Source organism: Ictidomys tridecemlineatus, chromosome 3, assembly GCF_052094955.1.
Source record: "Ictidomys tridecemlineatus isolate mIctTri1 chromosome 3, mIctTri1.hap1, whole genome shotgun sequence".
Lineage (NCBI taxonomy): Eukaryota > Metazoa > Chordata > Mammalia > Rodentia > Sciuridae > Ictidomys > Ictidomys tridecemlineatus.
Window position 1 is genome coordinate 75,715,309 of NC_135479.1, and position 22,375 is coordinate 75,737,683.

At 37.8% G+C, this 22,375-nt stretch overlaps 1 protein-coding gene and 1 long non-coding RNA gene across 5 annotated transcripts in view; both read left to right on the top strand.

The window, feature by feature from the left end:
• Window positions 1-22,375, top strand: part of Rbm6 (RNA binding motif protein 6) — a 100,266-nt gene that overhangs the window by 57,010 nt on the left and 20,881 nt on the right. The gene's annotated exons all lie outside the window — the stretch shown is intronic.
• Window positions 5,805-21,497, top strand: LOC144376250 (uncharacterized). Its single transcript, XR_013436489.1, has 3 exons — window positions 5,805-8,166; window positions 8,699-8,755; window positions 21,487-21,497. It is a non-coding gene; the product is annotated as an uncharacterized LOC144376250 (long non-coding RNA).

A 22,375-nucleotide genomic window follows, 5' to 3' on the forward strand; every position in this document is an offset into this window, starting at 1 on the left:
GAAAGGAATAAGACTAAGACTGCCAGGCACAGTGGCCCACGCCTGTAATCCCAGTGGCTTAGGAGGCTGAGACAGGAGGATCCTGAGTTCAAAGTCAGCCTCAGCAATGGCAAGTTGCTAAAGCAACTCAGGGAGACCCTGTCTCTAAAGAAAATACAAAATAGGGTTGGGAATGTGGCTCAGTGGTCAAATTCCCCCGAGTTTAAAAAAAAAAAAAAAAAAAAAAAGATTAAAACTGACCCCACTTAGTTCTCTGCTTCTTGGGTCAAGAAGGGGCTATTTGTTCCTACCATCCTCCCTCCATGATGTAAAGCCATCTGTTACCTTCACCAGAGGTTGAACAAATGGGGGCTGCCTGATCTTAAATTTGGAATCTCTAAAACTATGAGATAAATAAACCTCTTTATTTTATAAGTTAGTCTGTCTCCAGTATTTCACTGTGGGAACAAAAAGGTAATTAATATGGAAAATTCATACTAAGAATACTCCCAGGTGATGCTGAGTTAATATTAATAGGACAGAAAGATTTAGAATTCTGGATTTATTACTTTCTGGTTCTTTTTTAACTTTTGAAACTCAAGTTTTCTCATCCAAAGGGATAATCATAGTTCTACTTTAGAGAAGTTTTGAAGTTAGAGTATATAATGTATGTAAAGTACCTGGAATTTGGTAATTGTTTTGTATCAAAGGATGATTCTGTAATTCTGGATTCTGGTTATACCAATTCCTGTTTTTCTTTGGCTTCTGTTTTTCTTTTGGCCTCTGGGAATTTAGAACTGCTTGAAAAGCATCATTATTACTTTGAATATCAACTGGATCTCTTACATAGCTAGTCCATGTGGTGCTTTTGTTCAGTGCCTTTTTCATGAAATTGAGATGTCTGAGTGACATAAGAGAAGGGGCTGAGTAGCACCTGTCCTGACAGTGTCTAAGGGAAAAGTGCATAGGTATCCAGGCATGTGAGGGCATGGCCATGTTAAAACTTTTGCAGTAGTGAACATTGTTTTTGAAGCTAGCATTGGCAGATAGTTCTTCTATCATGAAATTCTCATAGGCTATAGGTGATAGTCATCCAATGTGTTGAACTCAGAGGTTACAGTGCATTTTTGTTTCCCTTTCTCCTCAGTACCAGGTGCTTAGGTGTTGTCATTCTAATCCATAGAATTCTCTAGCTCATAGATTATATTTATACATTTCTTATAAAGGATATTGATGGACTAAAACATTCAGTATAATAATTATTTTTAATCTCACATGGTGAAATTAATAATGCTAATGTTAGCTGGACATGGTGGCTCACACCTATAATTCCAGCTGCTTGGAAGGCTGAGGCAGGAGGATCGAAAGTTCAAAGTCAAGCTTAGCAATTTAGCCAGGCCTTAAGCAATTTAGCAAGACCCTGTCTCAAAAAGAGCGGGAGAACTGGCTCAGGTAAAGCGCCCCTGCTTTCAATTCCCAATACCAAACAAACAAACAAAAAAACAAGTTCAGTTCAGCCTAGGCAATGTAGTGAGATCTTGTATGAAACCAAAGAGACTGGGATGTAGCTTAGGGGTAGAATGCTTGGAAGTCTTTACATCTAGCAAGACTCTACATACCAGGATGCAGGATTAAATCCAACTAAAATGAAATACATAGATTCATTTACTACCCATACCTACCAAAAAAAGATTGTTTTATCAATTTGTGAGGAAGGTAGAAATTTAAAGCTTGCATGGTAACACATACTTGTAACCCCAACAATTAGGGAGGCTGAAGCAGAAGGATTGCAAATTTGAGGCCATCCCAATAAGGAAAGTTCCCATTCCTGGCGGTGGGGGTGTGGGGGGGTGGTACCAGGGATTGAGCTCAGGGACACTTGACTGCTAAGCCATATCTCCAGCCCTATTTTGTATTTAGAGATAGGGTTTCACAGTTGCTTAGCACCTCAATTTTCACTGAGGCTGGCTTTGTATTCAAGATCCTCCTCTCAGCCTCCCAAGCTGCTGGAATTACAGGCATGCACCACCGCACCTGGATGTAAAGTTTTTATAGGGACTTTTTATAAAAGATACAAAGGGTTGAAAATGAGAATGTATGTATTTCAGGGGTAGAGTGTCCTTATGTTCAAGACACAGTATTGCAAAGGGGAAGGGAAAAAAAAAGGAAATCCATCTGTTCATTTTTTAAAGATATTCCTGTAATTAGATGATTTGTAGTTTCCTATAATTGCTATCTAAAGTTCAAATCCAGTGGGGAAAAGACCAAGTCACAACTGGAGTATAGGTGCCTTTCTTATATTTCTTAGAGGAGCCCTTTTTTTAAAAAAAATTATTCTTTTTTTTAAATACCTTTATTTTTATTTACTTATTTTTATGTGGTACTGAGGATCAAACCCAGTGCCTCACATGTGCCCGGTAAGCACTCTACCACTGAGCTACATCTCCATCTCCATCCCCCTAGAGGAGCCTTTTTGTCAACATTGACATTGTGGCTATTATCTTTGACCTCTAGTATAAGGGGAATGCTGGAGTTCTTGTAATAAGGGTGGGGGAAACTTTTTAAAGTTCACTTACATATATCATTTACTCATTTGAACTATACCATTCATTGATTTTTGAATAAATTTATCCTGTTCTTCAACTATCATCATGATCCAGGTTTTTTTTTGTTTTTCTTTTTGTTTGTTTGTTTATTTAGTGTGAGGCAAGCGCTCTACCACTGAGCCACAACCCCATCCCCCATAATCCAGTTTTAAAACAATTTTCATTATCCTAATAAGATGCATTTACATTTTAAACAAATAATTTCAAACTTATGGAAATGTTTTATAAAAATAGTTGAGGGTCAGACATGGTGGTACATGCTTATAATCCTAGTTACTTTGGAGGCTGAGGCAGAAGGATTGCAACTTTGAGGCCAGCCTGGGTAATTTAGGAGACCCTTTCTCAAAATAAAGAATAAAAACGGTCAGGAATGTAGCTCAGTGGTAGATGTCCTTGTGCTTTAGACTAAGAAACAATAGCAACCAGGAGAAAAGGGAAGTAAATTTACTGCCCCTTCCACTGGTTTGATAATATTTTTTGTAAGGGTTTTGTTTTCTTTTTATTGCAAAAGAGTAAGATTTAATCAAGGGAGAAGAAAAGAAAAAGAGCCCTTGCCAAGCAGTAGAGATTACTGAGGACAATGTGTTAGACTAGGGGATTATGTGTGATGGACATTGCTCAATGTTCCTGCTAGTCACTAAGGCTATTGGCCCTAACTTTTATGTTAATTAGGTGTCTGGAAGGTGACTTGATAGGGCCTGAGGCATTCTGATTTGTTGTGCCCTTGTAGTTGTAATTTTCTGCAGTCTTCACTCAGTTCAGTCCCTGTTTCTTTTCTTCTTCTCTCTAGAACAAAGAGCCCTTTTCCTTTTTCTGTGGGACAAAGGAGTTGACTAGAGTGTTTAGAATGTTTGCATAGGGCAATCCATTTCTATGGATCAACTTACACTTTCCATATTTAGAGAAACCTTTTGGGGGCCCATTTCCTTAATTATCTGCCTATATTTTACTATCTGACTATCCTACATATTCAAGTTCCCCCTCTGAAGAAGTGGCCCTTACTGCTATTAGGGGAAAAGGGGATGATCATTCTGGGTACTGGAAGCTGAAATGGGGCATTATTAGGGGAAGGGCAATCAGGGTCTTCCTACAGAGATGTAAGAGCCCTTTGGTAGATGAAAGATTCTATTTTGGATTCCTTTTATAGGACCATTTGTAGCTTGGGTCTCTTGCACATCAGGTAGTCCAGGGATCCACGGCAGCAGTGCGTGGGGTAACTGGATAAGGTATACATAGGGCAGGGATCGTGCCTTCCAAAGAAGCCCCAAGTTGGGTACCAATATGAAACCAGATTTAATGCTGTTAAATTATGGCAGACAGGGTTTGTTTATATTAACAGCTCTTTCCACAGCAGGCTACACCTCTTAGTGTTACTGCTGAGCAGTACCTCTGCCAGCCATTCAAGGCAATAGTTTGTTTGTTTGTTTGTTTTTTGGTACTGGGATTGAACCCAGGGTTGTTTAACCACTGAGCCACATTCCTAGCCCTTTATATGGGGTATAAAGGGATGTGAATTGTGGTTAGTCAAAGAGAAGATAACCTGACTTGCTTGCTGTGAGTCATCTTTTTCTTCCCCTTCCCCTTGGTTCCAACAGAATGAGGAATGGCAAGTAGGGTTGAGAGTAAGATGAAAGTATAGATACAGTTCTTGCTCCCGCTCCAGAGTAACACAGTCACAAGCTTAGACTTGTATCCTTGGGTTTGGAGCTACAGAACAAGACCTGTTTGGGGTGGGCCAGAATAAATTCTTGGAATAACCAAAGGTGATAGACATTTTTAGAATCAGCTTGAGATAGCACTTAGATAGTCTATCCTCCAACAGACTTGGGGGAATGGTTAGGAGATTATACCAACTTGGGAGAAGTTACCAGAAAAACCAAACAAGTTAATTCACATTTCAGATAGTTGTCCAGGGAAATTTTTTAAAGTGAGTACTGATTTTCACAGCTGTTGTTATGCTATATCAAATATTTGGATCTATTAGATTATCTTTTCATTGGACTCTATTTTAAGAGGAAGTTTACACAGCTAACAAGGGCCCACAGACTTAATAAATAGCACTTTTCTGTAAAAGGGATCTACTCTGTGTAGAATGCTGTGTATAAGGCTGAGTACCTTCTGTGAGGCCCTGGGTAGGTGGTATATATTTATCAATGAATTAAATAGACATGTTTCATTACATTCTAGTGGGATAAGTCTTTAAAAATCTGAAAAAGTTTTTAATGTTTTTGTTTTGGTGATGCTGGGAATCAAACCCAGAGACTAGAACATGTTAAGCATGCCCTGTACTACAGAGCTGCATCCTCCACCAAAGAGTTTTTAGTTATTTATCTATGTTTGTTTGTTTGTTTGTTTTGCAGTGGTGGGAGTCAAACCGAGAGCTACATGCAAGTGCTTTACCACTGAGCTATATTCTTAGCCCTAATTTTATTGACAATAATGAATGTATATTTATAGGGTACAATGTGATGTTATGATACGTGTATACGTTGTAGGATATTGGATCCAGTTAATATATCCATCACCTCATATACTTACCAATTCTTTGTGGTAAGAACATTTGAAGTCTACTTTTTAGGAATTTCATTATTTACTGTGGTCACCATACCATGCAATAGATCACTAGAATTTATTCCATAACACAAAATTTACAATTTTACCTTTTTTTTTTAATGGTAGTAATCAAACCCAGGGCCTTTTATTTTAGAATTGAGGTATATCCATTGTCCGTTTAAACCATTTTTTAAATGTACATTCAGTGGAATTAATTATATTCACATTGTTCTGCAACCATCATTGCCATCCATCTCTAGAAATTTTCATCTTCTGAAACTGAAACTCTGTACCCATTAAACCCCCTTCCCTTAGTACCTGGGAGCTACAATTCTATACTTCAGTTCTATAAATCTGATTATTCCAGGTACCTCATATAAATGGAATTATACAATATTTATCCTTTTGTGATTAAGAGTACTTCATTCAGCATGATGCCTTCAAGACTTATCTAGATCATATAGCATGTGTCTGAATTCGCTTATTTTTTTAAGGTTTAATAATATTCTATTATATGAATAGACCACATTTTGTTTATCCATTCATTCATTGAGTATTATGAGTAGTAGTTCTATAACATGGATGTACAAATATATCTTCTCCTTTCTGCTTTCATTTCACTTAGGTATATTCCGGGGAGTGGAATTGTTGCATCATATGGTAATTTTATGTTTTTTTTTTTTTTTGGAATTATATAATCTTTTTTATAACTGCATAGTACTTCACCATGTAACTTACCTTTCTTTCTTAGCCAGTGCTCTACTGATGACATTGAGGTGGTCTTTAGTCTCTTGCATTTAGAAACATACTTCAGGGAATGAATCCCCAGAATTGAACTTCATGCATTGATGTACATGTATCTGTAATTCCCACTCTTCCTCTGTCCCAGTGAATCAAATCCAGAGCTTTGGGCTTATTATGCAAGCTCTTTACCTCCATTACCACCAAGGTATATATCCCTAGATGTTTTAACTATTTTTTAGTTGTGTAGATTATTTCTCCTTAAGTTTTAAATTTTCTTTGTATATTTGGATATCAGTCCTATAATAGATAAGTTTTCTACAAATATTTTCTCCCAGTCTGTAGCTTGTCTTGTTATTTTCTTGATAATCATCCCCTTATTTCCCCCCCACCCAGAGCTAGGGATCAGACCCAAGTATAACGCCTTATACATGCTAGGCAAGTACCCTACCACTTGCTATACTCCCAGCCCCTCAGTTCTTTCTTCTATATGTTCTTTTGGGGTTGTATGTAGAGTCATTGGTAAACCATAGATCATCTGATTTTTTATGTTCCCTTCTAAGAGTTTATAGTTTTGCATTTAAGTGTAAGATCCATTTTGAGATAATTTTTGTAAAGGATGGAAGATCACCTTTTTTCCTTTCTCTGAGCTGGAGATGGAACCCAAGATTTCTCACGTACGAGGCAAGTGCTCTCTCACTGACCTATATCCCCACACCCATAAGGTACTTTTTGTACTTGGCTGTTCAGTTGTTCCAACATTCTTTGTTGAATAGCCTATCCTTGTTCCATTGAATGACCTTTACTCCTTTGTCCAAGATCAATCAGCTGTTTTTGTATGAATTTTTCTGGGCTGTTTGTTTTGTTCCTTTTTTCTATTTATGCATTCTTTTACCAGTACCATGCTCTTATTTATTGTAGCTTTATAGTAAGTCTTGAAGTTGGGTAGTGTCAATCTTCTGACTTTGTCTTTCTTCAATATTGTGTTGGCTATTCTGGATGCTTTCCTTTGTTCCATAAACTTTAGAATAAGTTTGCTGATGTCCACAAAACAAATTGCTGGGATTTTGATTAATAATTGCATTGAATCTTTAGATGTAATTAGGAAGAACTGAAATTTTAGCAATATTGAATCAATCTTTCCATGAACTTGGATTCATTTATATATTTAGTAAGTCTTTGATTTCTTTCATTAGAATTTTATAGTTTCTCTCATAAATCTCTTATACATGTTGTTAGATTTTTAAACAAATAATTTTTTGTTGTTGTTATTAATGTAGTACTATTTTGTTTTTAATTTCAAATTTCAGTTACTTTTCCTGTTATTTAGGAAAGCATTTGACTTTTGCATATTAATCTTGTGTCTTAGCCCATTTTATATTGCTATAACAAAATACCCGATACTAGGTGCTTTAAAGAAAAGAACTTTATTTGGCTCACAATTCTGGTGTTTGGAAATTCCAGGAAAGCATCATAGCACTGGTGTCTGGTGATAACTTTCCTAGATGTGTCAAAACATGGCAGAGAAATGGAAAGAGAAAGAGCTGTTTATGGAAGGAACCAAGTGGGAGGGGTAGCCTCACTTTATAATAACCTCCTCTCTTGGGAATGAATTTACTCTTCTGAGACCCAGCCCACTCCATGAGATCACCTTTAATCCACTGATGAGGGTAAAACTTCCCATGACCTAATTCTATTCCACCTCTTAAAGGTTACCATCTCACAACTGCCATACTGGGGATCAAGCTTCCAGCAGATACTCCCTTTGGGGGACAAACCGTATCTAAACCAGAGCATCTTATACCTTACAACCTTGCCATAATCACTTAGCTCCAGGATTCTTCTCCCAACCCCGCACCCCATATTTGGATAGTTCAACTAGATAGGTCATCTGCAAACAAAAACGGTTTATTTGTGGTACTGGTCATAGAACTCAGGGGTGTTAAGCTGCTGGAGCTAGGCTTCCTGCCTCAGCTTCCTGAGTAGCTGGGATTACAGGCCTGGGCCACCACACCTGGAAAAGATCATTTTATGTCTTCCTTAAGAGTCTGTGTGTGTTTTGTTTTATTTTATTGGGTTATGGTGTTAGCTAGGCCTTCTAATACAATGTTGAAATGGGACATCCCTTCCTGGTACCTGATCTGGTGGGAAAGCATTTAATTTCTTACCATTAAGTATAATATTAGTTGCAAGTTTCTTTTTGTTTGTTTGTTTTCACAGGTGTTCTTTATCAAATTGTGGAGGTTTCCACTATTCCCAGTTTGCTGAGAGTTTTTATCTTCAATGGGTATTAGATTTATCAAGTGCTCTTCATACATCTAATGATATTTTGTGTGCTTTACTTCTTTAATCTGTTGATGTGATTTTTTGTGGGGGGGCTACTAGGAACTGAACCCAGGGGTGCTTAACCACTGAGTGACATCCCCAGCCCTTTTAAAAATATTTTATCTAGATACAGTGTCTCACTGAGTTTTTGGGGCCTCACTAAGTGGCTGAGGCTGGCTTTGTATTCAAATCCTCCTGCCTCAGCCTCTCAAGCTGTTTAAGATTACAGTAGTGCACCGCTGTGCTCAGCCACTAATTGATTTTTTAACATTGAACCAACCTCGTATAGCTGGAATAAATTTCATTTAGTTGTGGTATAATTCTTTAACTTTGTTGGATTTGATTTGCTGATATTTTGTTAGAGAGTTTTGCATTTATGTTTATGAAACATACTGGTCAGTAATTTTCTTGTATTTGGTTTTAGAATTAGTCTAATGCTTGTCTCATAGATCAAGTTTTATACCAGGCATGATGATATGTTCCTCTATTCCCAGTGACTTCAGAGGCGAAGGCAGGAGGATCTCAAGTTTGAGGCTAGCCTCAGCAAGTTGGTGAGACCCTTTCTCAAAAATAATAAAGGGGGCTGGGGATGTGGCTCAAGCGATAGCAAGCTCGCCTAGCATGCGTGCGGCCAGGGTTCGATCCTCAGCACCACATGCAAAGAAAGATGTTGTGTCCGCCGAAAACTAAAAAATAAATATTAAAATTCTCTCTTTTCTCTCTTTTCTCTCTCTCTCTCTCTCTCTCTCTCTCTCTCTCTCTCTCTCTCTCTAATAATAATAATAATAATAAAGACTGAGGGTGTAGCAAGATGGTGAAGCACCCTTGGGTTAAATCCCCAATACAACCAAAAAAGTGAGAGACAGAGTATTTCCTCTATTTCTTTTTTCTTAAAAATTGATAGAGATTTGGTATAAATTCTTACTCAAATGTTTGGTTGGTTTTGTCATTGAACCTATCTGGGCATGATGCTTTTTATTTGGGAAGATTACTAATATTGATCCAGTTTTTTAAATAGATACAGTTCTGTTCAGATCATCTATTTCTTTGAATATAAGTTTTGACAAATTGTGTCTTTCTAGGAATCAGTCCATTTCATTTTGGTTATTGAATTTGTGGTTGTGGAGATTTTCATAATAGTCTTTTTTGGGGCTGGGGATGTGGCTCAAGCGGTAGCGTGCTCGCCTGGCATGTGTGCGGCCCGGTTTCGATCCTCAGCACCACATACAAAGAAAGATGTTGTGTCCACCGAAAACTAAAAAATATTTAAAAATTCTCATAATAGTCTTTTTTTATTATTTTAATATTTGTGAAATCATTTTCTTTTTTGTGTACCAGGAATTGAACTGAGGGGTGTTTAATCACTGAGCCACATCCTTAAGTCCCAAGGTTTGGGGTTTTTTTTTGGGGGGGGATGGGCAGGGTTAAATTAAGTTGCTGAGGCTAGCTAGCTTCAAACTTGTGGCTGCTGTGCCTCAGCTTCCTAAAGCAGTTGGGATTACAGGTGGGCTACCACATTTGGCTAATATTTCTTTTTTCTTTTCATGCAGGGGCAGGGGGAGAGAGAGAGGGAATATAAGCAAGCTTGGCTAATATTTCTTTTCTTTTTTCCTTTTTTTTTTTTTTTTAAATGTGTCCTTTTTTTTTTTTTTTAGAAAGAGAGAGAGAGGAAGAGAGAGAGAGAGAATTTTTAATATCTATTTTTCAGTATTTGGCGGACACAACATCTTTTGTCTGTATGTGGTGCTGAGGATCGAACTCGGGCCGCAGGCATACCAGGCAAGCGAGCTACCGCTTGAGCCACATCCCTAGCCCCTTGGCTAATATTTCTAAGTCATTAGTTTTTCCTTTATTTTTGTATCTTCAGAAAAGATATCAGATCATAAATCAGATCTACAGAAAAGATATCCCTGCTAAGGGAATTAATCACAATTTAAATATGTCCCAGATCAAGAAACATTTTTGTCATCCTATTAGGGTCACTGCCTGTTTTTTCCCATTCCCTCCTATATTACCCCAAGTCCCAGGTACCTACTTATCTTCTGTTCCTATAGTGTTGCCTGCTCTGGATGTTAAATATAAATGGAATTACATACTATGTGTCTTTTTTTTTTTAAGTTGTAGATGGACACAATATTTTTATATGGTACTGAGGCTCAAACCTAGTGCCTCAAGCATGTGCAAAGCGGGCGCTCTACCACTATTTGTCTTTTTTGACTGGCTTCTTTCACTTAGCATAATATTTTCCATGGTTTATCCCTATTGTATGAATCAATATTTTAGTCTTTTTAATGGTTGAAAAATATTTCATTGTATGGATATAACACATTTTCTTTTTCTGGTAGAGTTAATAGACATTTGAGTCATGACCACTTTTGACTATTTTGAAAAACACTTGGGTACCAGTTTTTGTGTGGATACATTTTTCTATAGCTATACTCAGGATTAAAAATGCTAAGGATTTTCAGTTTTTGACCAGGAACTCTCAACATATGAGTACCTATTAGTCTCTGTCTTAGAGTGATGTGATTTTGGAAACAGATAATACTTATAGATTGCATGGTAACATTTCATTTCTGGCTTGGAAATCTTCATTTGTTCATAATACCATTTTGTCAATTCACATAGCCATCTCTCCTTGGGGTTATGCTTTTTTTTTTTTTTAAAGAGAGAGTGAGAGAGAGAGAGAGAAGTTTTTTTAATATTTATTTTTTAGTTTTCGGCAGACACAACATCTTTGTTTGTATGTGGTGCTGAGGATCAACCCAGCGGTACACATGCCAGACCAGACGAGAGTGTGCTGAGTGTGCTATCGCTTGAGCCACATCCCCAGCCTGGGGTTATGTTTTTATTTTGTTTTGTTTCTTTGTTTAACCAGATGTCTTAGGCGCTTGCTACTATTGCCTGGGTCAGTCTTTGTTATTTGATTTTGAGCATAAAAACAAAGGACTAGGTTTATAATTGCCACATAAATGGTAATAAACATAATGTTCACGTGGCCTATTGTCTGAGGTATTATAGTTAAAAGGTATATGGATTGTTGTTTTTTTTTCTTTGCCCTTATTTCTGTGTTCTGTGAATTCAGAGCAATGCACATGTTTGATTCTCTATAAGTGGGGGGAAGGTGGGGATCAGCCCAGAGCCATATTTGTATTTGTTTCTGTCACATTTCCAGGATTAGGAAATGTATTTCTTAAGACTAGAGAACATTAGTTTGGGCACCTTGTCTAGGAAAATGTTTCTGGTGGCTCTTCCTGAATACTTAGAAATTAAGGAGGCATTTCATTGTTAGGCATTTTTGTATGTAGTTTCAAGGTAGTATTGGAGTCCTAAGAAATATTGAATAAAGTATTAAATAGTTAAACCAGACAGTATGCATGAGCAATGTCTAGCAAATATACTGTTATCAGATGACACAAGATTAAACAGTCCATGAGGGCAGAGACTATTTTTTTTTTCTTAACTTCTTAAAAGGCATAGGACTGGGCTTGGCAACATATAACATCCTAAATAAATATTTGTTATTTATTTAAGATAAATAAATACTATCATAAGAAGAGTCTCTTTAAAGTATAACTTTAATATAATATATATATTTTTTAAAGAGAGAGAGAGAGAATTTTTTAATATTCATTTTTTAGTTTTTGGTGGACACAACATCTTTATTTTATTTTTTTATGTGGCGCTGAGGATCGAACCCAGTGCCCCGCGCATGCCAGGCGAGCGTGGTACCGCTTGAGCCACATCCCCAGCCCCATAAAATATATTAATATTAGATTAATATATTCTGGGTAAGATGTTTTCTGATTCTAAACTCCATCTGCTTAAGGCCTTAGTGATCTTTCTAATTTCTATGTGAGAGGCTCTTGTGCTCATAATACGAGCCTCCTTCCAATTTTCTAGAAACCTTAGAAATAAGGTTTATGCCCTATTATCTTTAGTAAATACTGTTTCTGCTCAGATAGAGCTAGCACATCTTGTTTGTTTTAGCTTCCAAACTCTTGTCTGGTTTTGTTGTCATTTCCTGGTTTGTCATGACTGGAATGACTTGGAAGGTAGGTCAGGTAGGTTGTCAAGAGCCTTACATTTTAATCTTTCATTTGAAGACCTGGAAGAAATCACATGAATGTAACAAAATTAAATGACACTTTTTTAGAGTCTTCTTGTGATAGTATATAGACTTAAGAGGAGAAACTTCAGAGGAAAAGGCCCTTCAGAATGAAGAGCAGCAGTTTAGATGTAAGAAGTTGATGATATGCACTGGGGACTAGGGATAAATGGGGAAGGAAAGGGTCAGATTTGAAAGAGATTGAACAAAGAGTCTCTAGCATTTGTTAAAACTGGATATTGGAGGGAGGTGTAAGAGAGAGGGCAGATTTAAAGGCCACTCAAAAGTTAGATGAAAGTTAATACCTTGAATAGAAATAAAGAACATTGAAAAAGAAAAAAAGAACATGGAAAGAAAAGGCATTTGGAAGGGAAAGTGATTGTTGTTTTAGATATGTTGACTTTGAGGTGACAGCAGAACCTTTAGGTAACCAGTAGAGCTACAGAACTGGATTCTTATATATTTTAGTTGTAGATGGACACAATACCTTTATTTTATTCATGTATTTTTATGTGGTGCTAATGATTGAACCCAGTGCCTCACACATGCTAGGCAAGTGTTCTACCACTGAGCTACCACCCCAGCCCCAGAACTAGATTCTTGATAGGCCTATCTTAGCAAGAATAAAACTATGTCTTGGTTTTTATTTACTTCTGGACTTGTGTAGTTTATAATTTTCTCCAAATCACCTCGAACTTTGTCCATTGTATGTGTAGTTTGTAATACACTTTGTATCTGCGAAAATGTTGACATAGTTGATCTCTCAATATAAAGTTTCTTACTTCTTTTTTTTTTTTTTAAGAGAGAGAGAGAATTTTTTAATATTTATTTTTTAGTTTTCAGCGGACCCAACATCTTTGTTTGTATGTGGTGCTGAGGATTGAACCCAGGCCACATGCATGCCAGGCGAGCGTGCCACTGCTTGAGCCACATCCTCAGCCCCAAGTTTCTTACTTCTTACCCTCTCTTTGGTCACTTTTCACTTCCAGTAGAATTAAATAACTTTTAATTTTTGTATTTCTAGTAAAAATTTCAGATAGTAGATCTGGGTGTATAGCTCAGTGTAAAGCACATGCCTAGTATATACACACACATAAAAGAAGAGGAAAAAAATTTCAGATAGTGGTTTTTTTTATTTGTCTTCAAGTATTTTTATTTTATTATTCTTCCACTTTATAATTTTTGTGGTGCTAGGGATTGAACCCAGGGGCACTGTACCATTAGGGCTGAGACTGGCCTTGAGCATGTGATCCTCCTGTCTCAGCCTCCCAAGTAGCTGGGATTACAAGAGTATACCACTGTACCCAGTTTATCCTTCCACTTTAAAACTTAATCTTTAAGGTTTTTTACATTGTTGAAAATCCTATGCCTATCAGTTGCTCAAAAGATATTTGTTGTTTAATAAAAAATACAAATCTTCTGGCTACTAAGACTTTGGGGGATGAGAAGGTGTTACAGAAAGAGGAATGTGGTTTTGTTTTTGGAGTTGAAGTATTGGTTATATTTTTCCCCATCAACACTGAAAATAAACAGACAAGCCAGGCACAGTGGTAATCCTAGTGATTCAGGAACCAAAGGCAGGCCTCAGCAACTTAGATTCTAAGCAACTTAGTGAGATCGTGTCTGAAAATAAAAAAGACTGTGGATGTAGATCAGTGATAGAATGCTTGCCTGGCATGTGCAAAGCCCTGAGTTTGATCCTCAGTACTGTCAAAATTTGTGTCTTATTCCTTCCTAGTATCTATATCCCATTTTGCGATGCTCTGGGCTGGAATTTTACTTTGTCATTGCACTGACCATAGTTAATTGTAATTTTCTCATCAGGACTACAAGTTACCATCTGGGTGTGGTGATACATGCTGTCATCCCAGCAGCTCTGGAGGCTGAGGCAGGAGAATTGTGAGTTCAGAGCCAGCCTCAGCAAAAATGAGGTGCTAAGCAACTCAGACCCTGTCTCTAACTAAATACAAAATAGGGCTGGAGAAGTGGCTCGGTAATTGAGTGGCCCTGAGTTCAATCCCCAGTAAACCCCCGCCCCCGGAAAAAAAAAAAAAAAAAAGTATAAGTTCCCAAGAACAGGAACTAGATTTTTTCATTTTGTATTTCTGTGCCAAGCACAAAAACTAAGATGCCATTCATCATTCTGGCCAGAGGAAACTGGTTATAGGTTAGATTGTTCCTTTAAATCCTTTGAAACCTGAAAGGAGGTGATAGGATCTAATGGAAAGCAAAGAATAATGAGATTAAGGAGACTTCCAGGTTTGTGCTGTTAGGTATTAGGCTCCTGAACTTCCTTCCTACTAATGCTTTACATTTCTAGCTTTGGGTTGGTGGCTGTTCTGAAGCTGTAAATTCCTTGCAGAGAAAGACATGTCCTTTTCATTATTTAGTACCTGGCATATAGATGGTACTCAATAAAAATAAAAGTAGGTTGCTGGGTATGCTGCTGTATGCCTGCAATCTCAATTACTCAGGATGCTGAGGCAGGAGGATTGCTTGAAATAGGAGTTCAAAACCAGCCCGGGCAACATAGTGAGAGCCTGTCAGATGGCCATTCAGTTTTCTTTTTCTCAAAGTAGCCCAATTGAGGGAGCAACCCATATAGTTCAGGAAGAAAAGGTGGGAGTTCCTCAAAGTCGAGCTGTTTTGTTTAGTTTGTATCAGGGATTGAACCCAGGAGTGCCTAACCACTGAGCCACCTCCCCAAACCTTTTTTATATTTTGTTAGAGACAGGATCTTGCTGAGTTGCATAGGGCCTTGCTAAGTTGCTGAGGCTGGGTTTGAGCTCTCGGTCCTCCTGCCTTAGCCTCCTGAGTTGCTGGGATTACAGGTGTGTAACACTGTGCCTAGCTGAGCAATGATAGTTTTGAAATTTTATAAAACTATAATAGTCCTCCCACAAGAAGAAATAATCTTAGAATACTGAATCAAACTCCTTTGGAGTGGACCCAACTGTGGAGTATAATGTAAAAATATTTTGACCATCCTCTTGAACCTCAAATTGGTTTACACTGCCTAACACATGATCTTTCAATAGGACCAAACGTAAAGTTGGAACTGCCTTGGAAAATCCAGGCATATAGTTCTTTGTATAATAAAAACCTCAAGATGCTTCCTAATACAGCTTAAAACTCTCTATTTTACAATGTATTAGAAGCAGACCTGGGCATTATTATAGCTCAGCAAATGTTGCTTTCTAAATATAGACTAATTTAACTTTAGCATATCTTCAATGTGAGGTTACTCCTTTTTCATCAGTAGTGGAATTTGATAATTCTGTGCTATTTGCTTTTTTTTTTTTTTGGTATTTTCTTTTTTTTTAATTGGTTGTTCAAAACATTACAAAGCTCATGACAAATGATCTTTCATACATTTGATTCAAGTGGGTTATGAACTCCCATTTTTACCCCAAATACAAGTTGCAGAATCACATCGGTTACACATTCACATTTTTACATAATACCATATTAGTGACTGTTGTATTCTGCTACCTTTCCTATCCCCTACTATCCTCCCTCCCCTTCCCTCTCATCTTCCCTCTCTACCCCATCTGCTGTTATTCAATTCTCTCCCTTGTTTTTTTTTTTTCCCCTTTCCCCTCACAAACTCTTATATGTAATTTTGTGTAACAATGAGGGTCTCCTTCCATTTCCATACAGTTTCCCTTCTCTCTCCCTTTCTCTCCCCCAACTCGTCTCTGTTTAATGTTAATCTTTTCCTCATGCTCTTCCCTGTTCTTAGTTGCTCTCTTTATATCAAAGAAGACATTTGGCATTTGTTTTTTAAGGATTGGCTAGCTTCACTTAGTATAATCTGCTCTAATGCCATCCATTTCCCTGCAAAATCCATGATTTTGTCGTTTTTTAGCGCTGCTTAATACTCATTGTGTATGCTATTTGCTTTTGAGAATGAATTGATGAAGACAGATTAAGATTAGAGACCTAGCCTCCTGTTCCAATTCACTATTTTTGATTTGAAGCTTTTATTCTTTAAAAAAAAAATTTTTAAGTTGTAGATGAACATGATAGCTTTATTTAATTTGTTTTTGTGGTGCTGGAGATCGAACCCATTGCCTTACTGCATGCTAGACAAGTGCTCTACCACTGAGTCACAACCCCAGCCCCATGCTTTTATTCTTAGTGTTGTATCTTGTAAGGGGCATTAAGCCTGCAGATTTTTCCCTAAGAAAAAAAGAATGATGGTTGGTGACCTTGCTAAAATGTTGGTTGAATAGTTGAACAATGTGTGTTCAGATGTCCAGTGGGCATGCGTTATATTCATCTTTTCAGGATACTGTTTCTGCAGAAAAGAAGTCAGCGGGGCTCTGAATGTCTGAACAAGGATATTGAAGCCAGAGGGGCTAAAAAGTGACATCTTTCAAGAAAGCCAAATTTCTTGGGTGGAGGTAGTAAATAAAAAAATCAGTAGAAATAATCTTTTCAGTAGTGCAACCAAAAGAATAGCTACTGCATCTCTTGGGATTTCTGCAGAATATAGGAGCCTTTGTGGTGTGCTTAGCAGTGTGGCTTATCCAGTGTCTTAGGACAAGTGGGACTCAATCTGCTCTCTTGCCTGATCTCTACCACCTCCCACAATTAACTCTAAAATAAAAAGAAATGGTTTGATTATGTTATTCAATAAACAAAGTGATTAAGAAGCTTTACATTTTCCACATGGATTTCACATACTGCCTTTTTTCTTCCTCTATTGCAACTCAGTTTAGAGACCTAGACAGTAAAGCATGCTTAGATGTTGAATTTAGAGTCCACCTTTTCTAGAAGAAAAGAGCTAGAGCTAAACAATAGTCAGTTCAGAATATAAAAGGATGTCATAGAGATGATGCATATCAGCTGTCCTTCACTGTGTGTGTGTGTGTGTGTGTGTGTGTGTGTGTTAGGAGTAGCCCTAAGTACAATAGGATACAGGCTCTATTTTGGGACTGAAAACTTTTGCCTTGCATACTCATAATTTTTTAAGGTTAACAGAGAAAATTGTTAAGGAAGAATGATCTGTATCTTGTTTCTATGTGTATTCTATGAGTACTGTGAATTCATTCCTGTGTGACTGGAACCAACTGAGAAAAGAGGGTTAAAAACTAAGATGAAGATTATAAAAACCTAAATCTGGAGATGCGGTGACATTCTGAAAACTATCAATAAAATATGTTCAAATGTAATTTTTTTAATATTTATTTTTTAGTTTTAGGTGGACACAATGTCTTTATTTTATTTTTAATGTGGTGCTAAGAATCGAACCCAATGCCTCACGAATGCTAAGCGAGTGCACTACCACTTGAGCCACATCCCCAGCCCTCAAATGTAATTTTTAATTTCCACTAAGATCATATCTTTAGAAGTAAAATATTGGTTAACCACAGAAATAGACATTTGTGAAGAATGCCTTTGTAAATTCTGTGTTGCTTTTTTAAAAATTTAATTTAAATTTTTAGTTGTAGATGGACACATATCTTTATTATTTTTATGTGTTGTTGAGGATTGAACCCAGTGCCTCATGCATGCTAAGCAAATGCTCTACCACTGAGCCACAACCCCAGCCCCTCTGTGTTGCCTTTTGAATAAAGATTACTATCTCTGATAAACAGTACTAGCCCTCAGCCACCAGTAGCCTCATTTTCCCATCAGTTGGACAAATCAACAAAAAAGGGATTGCTGATTTTTCAATATGAGTTGTATTTACCTCACATACTTTTTTTTTTTTTCTGCGTTTGATCCTGCTGCCTCTACCCTTCTGTGCTTTAATGGAAAATCTGTAATGTCACAGAATAATCATATTCTCATATAAAGTATAACTGGGACTCAGCTTACGTTAGCAAGCTTCAACAAAGATTCAAAGCTACTGACTGGAACAACTTTTTCCTTTCCATTTTCTCTTGTACCTCTTAGTACCTTAGAATCTTGGAGGGTTAGTTGTGAGCGAAGAAAAGCATATGATAGAGTCTTAGCTCTGATACCTTACTGACTGACAGTTGTAAAAAGGAATTGTGAAGTGTCTAAGAACCACTGGTGAAAAAGGGAATGGGAGCTCAGTGTGGTGGCACATGCCACTCCTAGCAACTCAGGAGGCTGAGGCAGGAGGATTGCCAATTAGAGGCTAGCCTTTGCAATTTAACAAGATCCTCAGCAACTTAGTGAGACCCTCAGCAACTTAGTGAGACTCTTTCTCAAAATAAATAATCAACTGGGCATGGAGGTACAATCCTGTAATCCCATGGCTCCAGAGGCTGAGGTAAGAGGATCAGAGTTCAAAGCCAATTTTAGCAACACCGAAGTACTAAGCAATACAGTGAACCTTGTCTCTAAATAAACTACAGAAATAGGGCTGGGGATGTGGCTCAGTGGTCAAGTACCCCTGAGTTCAATCCCCACTACCCCCAAAAATTTAAAAATAAATTATGAAATGAGCTGGGAAAGTAGACTCTATAGTAGTTACTGGCAGCCTGATGTCTATGGAATGTAGTTCAATTCTTAATACCCCCCCCAAAAAAAAAGTATTTAGAAACTCCTATTTGCTATTTCGATAAGTGAGGGACTTGGGCTTGAGAGGATTTTAGCAGGTTTTAGTCTAAATTAAGATTAAAACTGCTGGTGCTAGTTATGGTGCATGCTTATAATTCCAGGGACTTGGGAGGCTGAGGCAGGAAGATCATAAGTTCAAAGCCAGCCCCAGCAATTTAGTGAAGCCCTAAGCAACATAAGAAGTTCTTGTCTGAAAATTTAAAAAGGTAGAAGATGTGACTCAGTAATAAAGCATCCCTGGGTTAAATCCCCTGGACTAGAACAATAATAAATAACAACAAAAGACAATCCAATATTTCAAATGATGAGGGGGAAGTTCTGATGTGTGAAGACCATTAAGAGTGAACAGCCAGGGCTGGGGTTGTGACTCAGTGATAAGAGTGCTCACCTAGCATGCATGAGGCACTGGGTTCAATCCTCAGCACCACATAGAAACAAAATAAAGATAGTGTCCACCTAAAACTAAAAAATAAATACAAAAGAAAAAAAAATGAACAGCCACCAGGCACAATGGCATACACCTATAATCCCAGCTACTAGGGAGGCTGAGGGAGGAAGCTCACAAATTCCATTCCAGCCTGTGTTTAAAAAAAAAAAAAAAAAGGATTGGGAATGTAGAGTGCTTGCCTAGCATGTGTGAGACCCTCCATTCAACCTCCAGTACTACCAAAAAAAGTAATATTAAAAAAAAATGTACAGCCACTAACTATGATCACATCTTTCTACCCATTTATTAGTTCAATTCCCCACAGGTTACTTTCATAGGAGACACTGGCAGATCTCTGCTCTGTGAAATCTGGAGAAAGAATGTGATAGGGATTGGGAGGGGTACATTGTATATATATATGTCATATATCTGTGCTTAGAACATGTGTGCTACCTGTGTTTGATAACAGCTGGGGAAATCAAATCATAGATAAACCTGATTGTTTTTATTCACATTTTTCCTTTGTTCATTCTTATTGGACAATTGGCTGTTCTTCATTAGATTTCATATTCTATAGCAGTCACTGGCAGCCTGATGTCTCTCTACATGACAGTTAAAAAGAAAGGCTGAGTTAAAGGAGATTTTGTAAGAATAAGAAATAATTGTGTTGGTACTATATGAGGTAAAAGGAATCTCAAAGTTGACATGTCTGGAGATTCTGCTGCCAGGAAAGTTCCCTATCCTCTACAAAATGTGATCCATCCACAGCTACTGAAATAGCATATTTGTTGTCTGAGAAGTACAAATTACTCCTTGCCTTAGAAATTCCTAAATCAACTGATGCCTCCAAGTGGTGAAATCAGAATTTGCAGTACTCAAATTCAGTGTGGTGTTATTTTGATATCTACTACTGTTCACTGTTCAAATGGCCCCTACATATTTTATGGATTGGGTGTGCAGATGACAGCAACACTTAAATCCATAGCCTCTGGTCCTACAGATGTAGTTGTTTCTATTCATTCTTCCAGTCACTCAATAAGAACTTATTAATCTTCTTTTATATACCAGATACTGTGTTTGGTGCTGATAATAAAAGGCCAACAAGATTTAGCATGTACTCTTAATATCTGGACCAGCAATTTGAAAACTAACACAAAGATGCAGGTTCTGCTGTGCATAGTAACTATTAGTCATGAAGGAGTTTGAAATGTGATGTGAAATGTTCCCATCTGCCAAGCATGTAAGGTGAAATGAGTGGCTATTTGAATCCTGTGTAGTCTCACCTACTGCTGATCATAGTCCTTTTGAGTCCTTAGGGCTTGAAATAATCAACATTGCTAGGTGTGGTGGCTCATGCCTACAATTCCAAGGACTCAGGAGGCTGAGGATTACAACAGGGCCTTGGCAATTTAAGCAAGGTTCTGACTCAAAACAAAATAATAATAATAATAATAACAACAACAACACTGATAGAACCTTCACTACATATTCCATGCTAAGCTTTGTATATGTAATATTTTACTTAATCTTTACTACTACCCTATGAAGTAGATACTGTAATCTCCACTTGACAAATGAAGACACTAACAAAGAAGTTCATGATATCGCTAAAGGTCATGAAGTGGAAGCAGGATTCAAATTTAGAGAATCTGGACCAGAGTCCATGTTCTTAAATTATTAAATGGGTTTGGAAGGGGACCATCTTGACCAATCTTTTGCATAGGTAAAGCTTGGAAAAATGGTGCTCCATTGATCCTCCCTGCTTGCAGAGCTTATCTTTCCTGCTTATCTCCTGAGGACTACATTACCTTTTTTAATACTTCACACAAATTGGTGAATAAGACAGAAGCTCTATTCACTATAATCCCAGATCAGTCCAACTCTGACCTTTGCCAGCTGGATGATCCGGCCTCTCTGAACATGTTTCCTTATCTGTAAAGTGAAAATGTTACTTCATGGGATCATTTAGGGGATTAAATAAGACAATGTACTTAGTGGTTTCTGGCCTCTGAGTAAGCGCTTAATAAATATTAGCAATTTTTATTATTATTATTGTCCTTTAGCCTTGAGAGCAATCCAGCAAATAGTTTCTCAGAGATCAGTTTCTAAGACCTGTGTAGGTAGGAAAATCTACCCAGATTTCCTTTGGTTTGACAAGACAATAATCTTATTCTGTGTATTTCTCTTGACTCTTTTGGTGTGAAAAGCAGAGAGGTAAAGCATTATTTGACAGATGTATGGATTCAAGCAAGAAACTGAGGTCCAATTGCAGAGAAATGACTTGTATAACTCAGAGCCCTGTCTGAGGAGACACAGAGGACCCTAGAGGGCGGAGAATGAACACAGCGCAGGGGCTAGTTCCAGAGTCGCATCCTCGGTTAGTTCGCTTACAAGTGTGGGTGAGGGTTCCTTGTTAGTAGGCAGAGATATTTTTCCTTTTGCTCCAATACATGTATGCTGGCTCATGTTTATTAAATCACATTTTCTCCTAATGTCAAATAGAATTTGTACATCCAAAATGGAGAGGCAAGGGAGCTCTGTAACTATAGGCTTGTTGAGCCCTTTCCCACCTATTCCTGCCAAGCCAGAGTGATGCTGCCACCACCATTACTGCTGCCACCAGCCATTCACAGATTCCTGTGAAGCTTTCACCTTCCTCCTTTCTGCCTATCTTCAGTGTTATACCTCTTTCTCCTGGTGCGGTTGCCATGCAGCCAGTGTTCCAAAGATAATTTTTAGGCTCCAAAGTTATAGACCTTACTGCCTCTCTGAGGAGATGCAAGTTAGTGGTAGAAAAGAAGACAATTGACAGGAGATGGCTCCTATACCTCTGTGCTACAGAAGGAAGAGTTTGCTTCTTGATATTGTGCTAGCTCGTGAGCCAGGTAGGGGATTTGCTAGGACTTGTGACTGTGCGCTGTATGATCTCTGGATAAGTAGACTGGACCTAGCCTGCCCAAGGACAGTACCTCAGCCCATTGGAACAAGTCTGAAGACCAATTTCACCTTCTCCCACTCCCCTTCCCTAAGCTTAACTTCCTCTGCCATACTGCCCCAAGTCTGTGGCTTAAAACAGCTATCTCCTTTTGCTGATGAATA